The 10,863-nt window shown below is 45.8% G+C and overlaps 1 long non-coding RNA gene across 2 annotated transcripts; it reads left to right on the top strand.

The window, feature by feature from the left end:
• The first annotated feature begins 6,645 nt into the window (after positions 1-6,645).
• LOC143438215 (uncharacterized) lies at positions 6,646-9,210 on the top strand. 2 transcript variants are annotated; one of them, XR_013107209.1, is made up of 4 exons: positions 6,646-6,761; positions 7,626-7,773; positions 8,641-8,878; positions 9,058-9,210. It is a non-coding gene; the product is annotated as an uncharacterized LOC143438215 (long non-coding RNA). The 2 variants fall into 2 exon arrangements; XR_013107210.1 differs by having other exon boundaries at positions 8,665-8,878.
• The last annotated feature ends 1,653 nt before the right edge of the window (positions 9,211-10,863 follow it).

A 10,863-nucleotide genomic window follows, 5' to 3' on the forward strand; every position in this document is an offset into this window, starting at 1 on the left:
CCAGTTGGGAGCCATCATATGAGTGCTGGAAACCAAACTCAGGTCCTCTCCAAGAGTAGCTGGTGTTCCTAATCACTGAGTCAGCTCCACAGACCACGCAGGAGTCCCTTACCACGGCAAAGTATAAAGAACGAACCATCACTGGCAGAGAATTGACAGCTCTGGAACTGCATGAACCTCATGGAAAGTCTGAAAAGGTCACTTTGCAGGCAGGACATTCTGGAGATAGCTGGAACCATAGTTGGACCTGTTATCTGAAGCTGGGGTGGTTTCTCTGGATCCCATGGCCACCTGCTTCCAGAGTCTAACAATTGAAAACGATTAACTAATGGCACACGGGGAGGAGGCCATGGTATTTATACTCTTAATGCGTACTCTCAGCCTTTCTAAAAAGCAGCTTCAACATTTCTCCCGAACAATGAGAATTCGTGAATGGCCGTTTCTTTCCAGAAATAAATTGTAACTCCAGAAGGAGCATGCCCAGGAAAGCTTTGTCCCTGGGTTGTCTGCCTTTCCCAGAAGGACCGTCAATGCACCACATAGGAAGATCCATTGAGAATTGTCGATGATGTTAACACTCTTCATGAAAAGGGACCTGGGGTTGCATTGTACAAAGGTCTGAATAACTCACTGTTCTCCACATGAGAATGAGATTTCTCGTTGTCATGGTTACCGTTAACAGTAATTCAATTCAACATGACATATATACATACATCAATGACGACGTCAGACTTGACCTCATTGTGTCTGAAAAGAAGCTCTGATGCTTGCCTTTGGAGGTCCTATTAGGGCCCCAGGAAGCCCTGTGTAGCCCTGGGCTTCTTCTGTACGCTTGTTCCATTGAGTTACTGGATCTCCACATGGCAGGCATTACACTGGACTTATAAATGCTACAGTAAATATTTCAGGTCTTCCTGTAGAGTTTGGACTCTAAAAGGGAAAACAAGACCAATCGGCCTATTACAGAGCATAAGGGCCTGGCGAGCAGGAAGGTTCTGTGAAACCAACTCTAAGGGCATGCACTATGCAAATGAGCAGGCCTGGTATCTAAGGGACAAGGAAGTGAAATTCCAAGTGCCTCCATTTCTTATACATGTAGTAAACAACTACATCAGTGACTTAATACAACTGTAGGATAGCATCGGATTAAAGGCCTCTGCTGTCTAAAATGAAGGGGTTAGCAAGTCTGTGTTCCTTTTTGGAAGATTCAGAGAAAAATCCTCCCACTTCCTTGTTCTTCACAACCTCTCAAGGCTGTTCATGTGCTTTGGGGTCCTGGCTCCTTCCTCCATCCTCATGCACAGCTGTGTTGTGTGTGTTTCTCTATGTAGATCAATCTGGCCTTAAACTCATAGAGATCCACCTGCCTCTCCTTCCCAAGCACTGGTCTATTCACAGGTTCTAGGACTTAGGATGTGGGCATCTTTGAGCTCCATTATCTTGTCTATGCGACGGAGGAAAGACTTGTCACCTGCCTCTCCTGTCTCTTTAAGTTATTGGTATTGTTTTATTTATCTATTTGTTTGGTTTCATTTTTCCAAGCCCTTCCCACTTGGTGATGCTATTTGATATCTGTGGTGGGTACAGACATGTGCTGGGCCACGCTGAGGGGTGGGGTCACCCCTGAATCTGCTTGACAATGGAGTTTGGAGGAGTTGGCTCAATTTTATAGTCATGTCTTAAGGGCAATAGTTTTAAGAATCCAGTTCCCTTGAAACCAGGTTCAGAAGGTGAGGTTCACCCTGGCTGGTACAGCCGCAAAGACGGAGTATGGGGACTATGTTGTCTATGACTAGACACGGGGTCAAGTGGGGTCAAATAAAGAGGACAGTTCACTGGGCTTCATGTCAGATTTTTTCAAAAGAAGATAGAGGTTGGTCTGCTGGTGGTAGGTAGGCGCTTCCGATTCAGAATGATGGCTGGAGAAATGGCTTTGTGCTTAAGAGCACATACCACTCTTAGAGAGAACCTGTGTTCAATTCCCAGTACTCACACTGAGCAGCTCACAACCACCTATAACTCCAGTTCTAGGAAGACCCACCTTTGGCCTCAATTGGCACCTGCATCCAGTGCACATACTGACACAAATACAAAGAAGTAAGGATCATAAAGTAAATCTTGTTGTTGTTGTTGGTTGTTGTTGTTATAAGACAGACTGAAAAGCATTGAAGGAGGCAAGGATGAGAGCCTTCTTACTAGACACCCCTGCCCACCACCTCCCCAGTCTAACACGGCTTCGGGTTTTTTCTATAGTGGACTCCTTGGCCATCACCCATGTTGAAGCTATTGTTGCTACTCCCAGGCAGATCCAGATAAACGTTTGCTGAATTAGTCAAATAGGTCGAATGAGGGCTGTTCACATCGCTCTTGTTTAGAAACCTGCCATTGCTCGCTGTCTCCACTTTAGAAAATCCATTTGAGTTAAATGTACCCCATTTCCATCGGCCCGAATCTCACATGTCTAAATCTTTTTCAAGGCTACGTTGCTGAGTGGACTGCCATAACAACATAGCTTAAACTACAGACTTTTATTTTCCAAAGATCCAGATGCTGGTTGAGGGAGTTGAGGTAGGGTTCTTCTGAGACCACGTCTGTCTGCTCACTGTGCCAGTAAAATTTGGATTTGAATGTTTGGATGAAGTTTGCCCAACTAGAACATTTGTATAAATATGCCAAAAATCAGAAACACTTCTGGTCCCTCACATTTCAGATACAGTGTGACTCAACCTTCATGTGTGACATCACCTCATGATATAGAACAGTATGATAATGTATTGTTGCATGTGTTTGAGCTATAAATGCTTGCTAGACAGACTCCATCTCCAAATTCCTCTTCCTGGCTATGGATGCTCACCCAGTATCTAGTGAATGAATGAAGACAGTGCAGAAAGCATTACAACACCACTTGAGTGGAAGATGAGTTAAAGATTGGTGCATTTGTTTCTTCATTTAAAAGTGATTCTTAAAATGTAAGGTTCCAGGGAACTGCAGAGGTGGCTCAGCAGTTAAGAGCACTTGCTACTTCTGCAAAAGACCAGGGTTCCATTCCCAGCATCCACATGGAGATTCACAACTGTCTCTGATTCCAGTTCTGAGGTCACCAGCCACATGTGTGGTGCACACTCAAACATGTATGGAAATGCTTATACAAGAAAAGTAAAGTAAATAAATCTTTTTTAAAAAAAAAAAACCAGAATTGGATGCAAATTTGAGGTTAATAAGTGCTTTATGACAGAGCAGTAATATGTACAGGAAAATAAACATCTGTCCTTGTACAGAGGCAAGTACGAGGAAGCAGAATTAGCATCAAATTACAAACGGCACCAGGCCAATCTACAACATGGCCCTGAAAAACTCTCACACCTTCTTGTGCCTCGGTTTTCTTCTCCATTAATTGGGGACAAGAACTACATCCACCTCATTGGCTCTTGTGAGCCTCGAACTGCAGTGCCAGGCAGACAGTAAGCACATGGTGAATGCCAACCAACCATTAGTACCCCCAACCCCCAGGGATCTCAGGTATATTTTTTGTTTCTGTTTTTGTTTTTCGAGACAGGGTTTCTCTGTGTAGTCCTGGCTGTCCTGGAACTCACTCTATAGACCAGGCTGGCCTCTAACTCAGAAATCCTCCTGCCTCTGCCTCTGCCTCCCAAGTCCTGGGATTAAAGGCGTGAGCCACCACCACCCGGCATCAGGTATTTTTGACGTGTCACCATTAATGAGGTCATTGTATTTCACTGATCTATATGAAAAGCTTTTTTAAATATAACATTTTATCCAAGAATCTGCACTTAGCACCAGGTATGGCTCCTCGTATATTTCCAGACTTTATGCACTGGGAAGAACAAGGGGGACCATTCACACAGTAGTCAGGCCTTTGTGAAATGTGACAACCAGGTTCTTAATTATTCTTAGAAATGTCAGAACCCACCAAATGCAATTAGTCCTGGCAGTTCAAGGGCTAATTAACTCCAAATCCTGCTCTCGGGTCACCTCATTAGCAATTCCTGCTCACACACAAACACAAAACCCGGTTCAGAAATTCCACAGGTAAGAACCTCGGGTGTAGCAAACTTGTTGAGGGAAGGGGCCCAGCGAGCCTGGGTCCTGATGGGGGTGCAGGTGTGATGCGGCTGCATACAGTGTGGGATGCCCGGAGACCAGTCCTGCCAGCCCATAATAAGTCCTGATGCTTCACTCCACAGGCTGCCTTTCCCTTCCCCCACCCATCTCCAATGACAAAATCCTCTCCGGGCTCACTAACCTCATTAAATACAAAACACAAATATGCTCAATGAAGAAAAGCCAGATGCAAAAAGACATGTATTGAATGATTCTGATTACACGAAACAGCTAGAGACAGTGACTGGATTAGAGTGTACCAGTGGCTGCAGGAGAGTGGGCGGGGGAGGCAGCAGCTGTGGGTGCAGGGCTGGCTTCTGCAGCTCAGTGCTCAAAGTGCAGTTAATACCACTGAATTCATGGGCTTTTGGCTGTAACAGGGATTGAACCTAGGGCTTTGCACATGCTAGGCAAGCATGCTATCATAGAAGCTGTTCCAGCCCAGGTTTGCTTATTTTATTCTGTGATAGTGTCTCCCTAAGTTGCTTAGCTGGCCCTAGACTCTCTCTCTGAGCCCAAACATCATCCTGTCTTAATCTATACCACAAAGGTCCAGCTGAATTATATGTTAAACTTGGCTAAGTAACTTGTTTTATACTACCTAATTCTTTTGATGTTGAAAAGTGTTATGGTTAAAAGGTGGGGGGGGTCTTTAAGAAGGCATCGGACCACAAAGGCTCTTTCCTCATGAATAGAATTCAAGTCTCAATAAAAGAGGGTTCATGTAGATACCAATCTGCTTATTCTTTAGCCCCCCTGCTTCCTCCAGCCTGAAAGACAGGAGAACAAAGCTTCAAACCTCCCTCTTGGGAGTGGAGGGCAGCCCTCACCAGTTTGTAAACCTTCCAGCATCTTGGCTATGGATTCCCCAGCCAATGAGAATGCATTTCTATTCCTCCCAGTGTTCTGTCATGTTAGCTCACAGACAATAGTGGGCGGGGTGAGGGTGGTGATTGGCCCTTTTCTGGAGCATCATCTATGGGACTGTCCAGGCTAGGATGCCTGCAGATGCTTTGGTACCCAATGCCAAGCAGCTCACAGAACACACAGAGGGGCTGGATAAGTTCTGTGTCTTATGCTGGTCCTGCAGCTGGGCTGGTCCTTCCCTTCTATCTCTCTGGCACACTCGGCCAATCTGTAGAACCACAAGTCTTATTATACTTAATGTTCATACTCATTCTACCTCCTGGAGTCTCCCCAACCCGGTTCCTCTACTCTTCCAGGAAAGACTGGCTCCTCTGTCTCCTTAAATACCACAGCATTGTAACTCTGAATTCCGCTGATTTATTTTCTCTTTATAAAAACTACATGGATATAGTAACATCTGCTTGACTCAGGACATATTTCTGTACATTTGGGGAAATATTAATAGAACAAAAGCCACCAGTGACATATCTTTATTGTCCTCCCAAGTCCCTTTGGCCCCAATGAAGTTGGGGCCCCTGACAGCCACTGTTTTTTGTTTTGTTTGGTTTGGTCTAGTTCTTTTCCAGAATATGCCATATGAGTGAAATTATATGACATGCAGAGTAGTTTATTGTGACTGGTTTTTATTTTTACATCCACCTCCTGCTATCAACTTGATCCCCAAACATCAGAGATCTTCTTTATCTTACTCAGTAGCAAGCATCGTGGGGTGTGGTCCCTAGAAGCTTGTAGCAACACATTATGGCCAGACATGGCAGAGAGAGGATGCCTCTCCAGCATTTCCTCCCAGATTAGAAGAATGTAGTGGGCACGTGACCACTTGATGTCAGGACCTGCTTGAAATGGTCATCCCTGAGCCAGCCACAGGAGGCCATACCCATGACAGTCCCTCCATACTGGGCAGTCTGATTCCAGCCTGAGGTACTTCCTGTTGCCCTTGGGACTTCAGATAAACCATCCCAGAGCTGCCCTGAAGGTTCCAGACTCCATTTATCATGGACTTTAGCCTGAAGAGCAAGAGAGGCATCTATTGGAGTGAATAACACCACTTATCTCTCCCAACCCACACCCTCCCCCATCTCCGCTCAGCCGGCTCCACCATCACAGATACAGCCAGACACATCAGAGGACCACTCTGCTACAATTCCAACCAATAAGGCATGCCCTGTGCCAGCTGAGCTGTTATTTTGTTGTTGTTGTTGTTCTGTGGTTTTCTAGCTTATCCCTCCTAAAGGACCCAGGGGACATCTTCATCCCTACATCACAATCCTGTAGCTACAGTCACAGTGACAGCACAAGTCTACCCTGCTCAAGAGGATTTCTTCAAGGGAGCTCCTTGAAGGCCAGGGCCATATTGAGGGCCTCAGTGGTGATGTGAACATTGGCAATTATTTCAGAGAAACGCTTGCAGAGTACGGGGCATGTGGCAAACGGCATCTCTTACATACACAGAGTTGGTAATTCATTCGGAGTCTATATCTTAGTTTGGGTTTCTAGTGCTGTGATGAAGACCATGACCAAAAGTAACCTGGGGAGAAAAGGGTGTATCTCATCTCACAGTTCCAGGTCACAGTTCATCACTGAGGGAAGTCAGGGCAGGAACCCGGAAGCAGGAACTGAAGCGGAGAGCGTAAAGGAATGCTACTTACTGGCTTGCCCCTGTGGCTCAGTCATCCTGCTTTCTCAGATAATCCAGGACCACCTACTCTGGGGTAAGAAACTTCCAGGTGGGCTTGTCTGCTTGTCTGTGTGCCAGTCTGATAGAGGCATTTCTCAATTGAGAGTCTCTCTTCCCAGATGACTTTGGCTTGTGCCAAGTTAAAGAAAGAAAGAAAAGAAAAGAAAAGAAAATACAAAACAAAACACCCAGGACAGTCTCCAAGAAAGCTTCTTGTAGTTCTCTTTAGCTCACCTCGGAGCAACCATTGCTTCTCATTCATGTCCTAATCAGAGACCAGAGCAAATGTGTCTCCTTGTGGGGACAGTGACTTTGATTTAATGGCTAATGATGAGGTGAAGTGGTGAAAACCTACAGGCAGAGCTTTATTTGGAGAACATTAGTGTCTCTGGTAACTATATTTTTTTCTTATTGCAACAGTAAGAGTTGGATTCGGGTTGCAGAGGGATGGCTCAGCAGTTAAGAGCACTGGCTGCTTTTGCAGAGGACCCAGGTTCTGTTCCCAACACCCACATGGCAGTTCTCAATCATGTATACGTCTAATTCAAAAAGAACCAATGCCCTTTCCTGGCTATCAGGGGCACTACACACACACACACACACACACACACACACACACACACACACAGTATACATACATACAGGCAAAACACCCACATGCGTAAAACAAAAGTAAATAAAATCTTTTTGAAAAAAGAATTCGAAAATGTAAAAACACTGTTGATCTGGTTTTTGGCAGATGAGAAGATTGAAAACACAAAGACAGTATCGTAGGGCAGAAGACCAAGAGCGCACTCAGGGCTCTTGACATTTGAAGGGACATTTATTTTAAAAGTCTTAGCCTTTGTGTCATGAATCCAATTGGCGAGTCTTCTTTGCTCTCTCTTTTGCCTCTCAGTGCTGCTTAATGTACAGAAATAGAAGACCAAGTTACCTTCAAAACCTGTGGGTGTTATCATTCCTCTGCTTGGAGAAGCAACCAGGACCCAGCCCTCGCCTAGTGATGAGCTGCTGACTCTGGGCCCCTTCCTCAAACCACACCAATAGTAAGTACATTCATTAGACTTAATGTATTGGTTCCACATGGGTATACTGGGCACCAACACTGGATAGCCACAGAGACAACACTGAAGGCTTCATGGAAGAAGCCAAGATGTCTACTGTAGTAGTAACTTAAAATGCAAGAAGCAGGAAGTATCATCAATCCTCCCACCCCACAGGGACTTGGTACTTTTTGGGCTCTTCATAGGCTGAGACAGATTCCCCAATTCATCAGGCATGAATGACAGTTTGCCACCATGGTCCCTCTGCTATCTGAGGGACTAGGGAAAAAAAAACGCAGGTTTCACATAGTAATGGGGTGATTTGTGACATCAATGAATTCTTTGGCTTCTTTGAGTCTGGGATATGGGAGTTCAGATGAAATCGACGGGTGAAATAGCACACATAAAGATCTCTCAGAGTACACAGAAGGCATCTCTCCCTCACCAGGACAAAAAATGGAGAGCCTGGTCTGAGTATGCTGATGTTACTGGAGAGGGCATCACGGGAGGGAGATCATGGTCAGAGCAGATACATCTCACAGGAGGCCAGAGGTCTGGAGTGTGGGATACTCCAGGGATGTATACTGTGGTTTGGAAGTAACCAGAAGTGCCTAAGACTGGTTCATATGGCTCAGTGAGACACAGGGAGAAGCTGACATGGGGGAGGGAGGTGATGGGACAGGGCAGTGGGGGTGGGAGATTTGACATAACCTCTTTTCCTATCAGCTAGCCCTCTATGCATCATCCCTCAGCCCTGCCAGAAGCATATACAGTGTGGGGTCCTGTAGAGTACAGATTCCTTAGTTTCCCCCCACTTAGTCCATCAGCATCCAGACACAGGACTTTGACTTCTCCTTGCTCCCTTTTGAGACCTTGGCCCTAAAATGCTCCCAGCCAGTCACCTGGAAGTCCACAGAGACCCAGAAAAGATGGAGAGCAAAGGAAGAGCTCACTCCTCAGGCCTCAGAACTGAATTCAAAAGCCGTGTTAAGTCCATCTGCCCTCAGGATGCTGCAGTGCAGAGGGGGAGCTGTCCTTCCCAGACTCCTCCTCCATACCGGATGAGAGAAGCTGGCCATCTGGTGTGGAACCAAGCCAGACAGGGCAGGTTGGTGAGGGGAGGCTCTGAGAGGCACCACCGGGGGGGGGGGGGGGGGGGGGGGAGAGTGACTTTGAGTTCCTGATCACAGCAGCCCCCGCTGCTCATGGGACCTCATTGCTCAATGCTGCTCAAAGGGAGCATTTTGGTTCTGCTCCTGATTGGATTCTGTGTTGTGCTTTTAACAGCTTCTCTTCTGAATGCCAGGCCAGCTGTTTAAATGCATGCTTGTGGCCAGCTTTCCTCTGTGGGAGCCCTCATTGTTCTGAATGTAAAAACAGGAGACCCCGCTTCAGGGTAAGGCTTAGAAAACCCTGGTCTTGGGATCCTAGAAAGTATTGTCACTTTGGTTAGACCTAAATGAAAGACTTGATTTAAAAAAAAATGGAGTATTTTTCTGCATGTTAAAAGTGCATGAATAAAGCCCATTAGTCCTGAAGAATACACTTGGTCGTGATAAACCAAGTAAGTGCATGATTGATTGTCTCTCGACGTAATGCAATTACACGAATCCGGATGCAGGAAAGCCTTTGGATCAGGTCAGCAATCTTTTAGCAGTTCTGACTGGCTCAAAGGTAGCACCAATAGATATTAATTTCCCTGGGGAAATTTTCTTTTGATCATGCTTATTAAATATGGAGCCTTTGGACGTATGCAGATTCTGGGAATTTATGTTTTACACCTGAAGCCATTTCTTCATTATTGTTATTTTACTCTGACATTCTACAGTGTTTATTTCCCTCGCTTGAGAAAATTGTCTTCTGTGCTCCATACTTTCTGTCCTCAGTCATTTTTGTCAAAAGGTGGACTGTTCCAGCGGCTTCCAACCCTCTGGAAGCCAAACATGGCAGTTCACAAGGCGCCTGCGCCCTTCAGTCTGGAAGTGACGACATGCGAAGATTCCTTCACAGACAGGGCAGTCGGAAGTTTTGATCGCTTGGTTTCAGCTAGTACCCCACCCCCCACCCCCACTGAGAGAGTTGTCATTTTGCTGGCACCCATAAATGATAACAACTATTATCCAGGGATTTACCACAGTCAGCGCTAATCACCAGGCTTCCACCATTACCCCCAAGGCTTGTTGACGGCGGACAGAGAGCACACAGCTAGCTAGAGAGAAGGGAGGTGGAGGGAGGGCCAGTCTCCATTCTAACATCAAGCATAAGGATTTGAAACATCTTCATATTCACAAAAGGGTTTAAGAACTCCTGGTATGAAACTAGGCTAGCTCAGTATGAGCCCCTAGCATCCGCCAGCTCGCAGTCAATTGCGAGGTCAAGCTATCCGACCAACGAAAACCTGTTGCATTTGATCTGGATTGTGCCACTGTCTGGGGGAGCTGGGGTATATGTGAGATTGGGGGTGGGCAGTAACTAGTCTGATGGGAGGTGAAGTCTAGGTTTGAGAGGCCATTTGGTTCAAAGCCAAGAATAATCCAAACAAGAACCCATCCATGAGGCACACCTTTTATCCCAGCACTTGGAAGACAGAGAGAGGCAGAGACTGAGTTTGATACTAGCCTGGTCTACATAGTGAGGTCTAGGCCAGCCAGGGCTACATAGTGAGACCTCATCAAAAGAAAAACAAAGTAAACAAGAACCATTTAAGCAATGACAGATGAAGGAATCTATGCGTTTACTTATGTTTAATTTTACTTTTTGTCTTTCTTTCTGTTTTTGGTTTTTCAAGATAAGGTCTCTCTGTCTAGCCCTGGCTATCCTGGAACTCACTTTGTAGACCAGGCTGGCCATGAGCTCACAGAGATCTGCCTAGTTTTCAGTAGGCGCTATTTTGTTTGTTTCTGCATCCTCATGCTGTGAAGGCCTTGCTTCAGTATTGGTTTAAAGACCAGAAGGGGCTAGAGAGATGGTTCAGTGGTGAAGGCTGTTCTTCCTGAAGACTCAGTTTCCCAGCTCCCACGTGGCAGCTCATAACTGCCCATAATTCCAGTTCCAGGGGATCTAAATGCCCTTTTCTGGGTATCAGAAAACGCC

The sequence above is a fragment of the Arvicanthis niloticus genome, chromosome 24 (genome assembly GCF_011762505.2).
Source record: "Arvicanthis niloticus isolate mArvNil1 chromosome 24, mArvNil1.pat.X, whole genome shotgun sequence".
In the NCBI taxonomy this organism is placed as follows: domain Eukaryota; kingdom Metazoa; phylum Chordata; class Mammalia; order Rodentia; family Muridae; genus Arvicanthis; species Arvicanthis niloticus.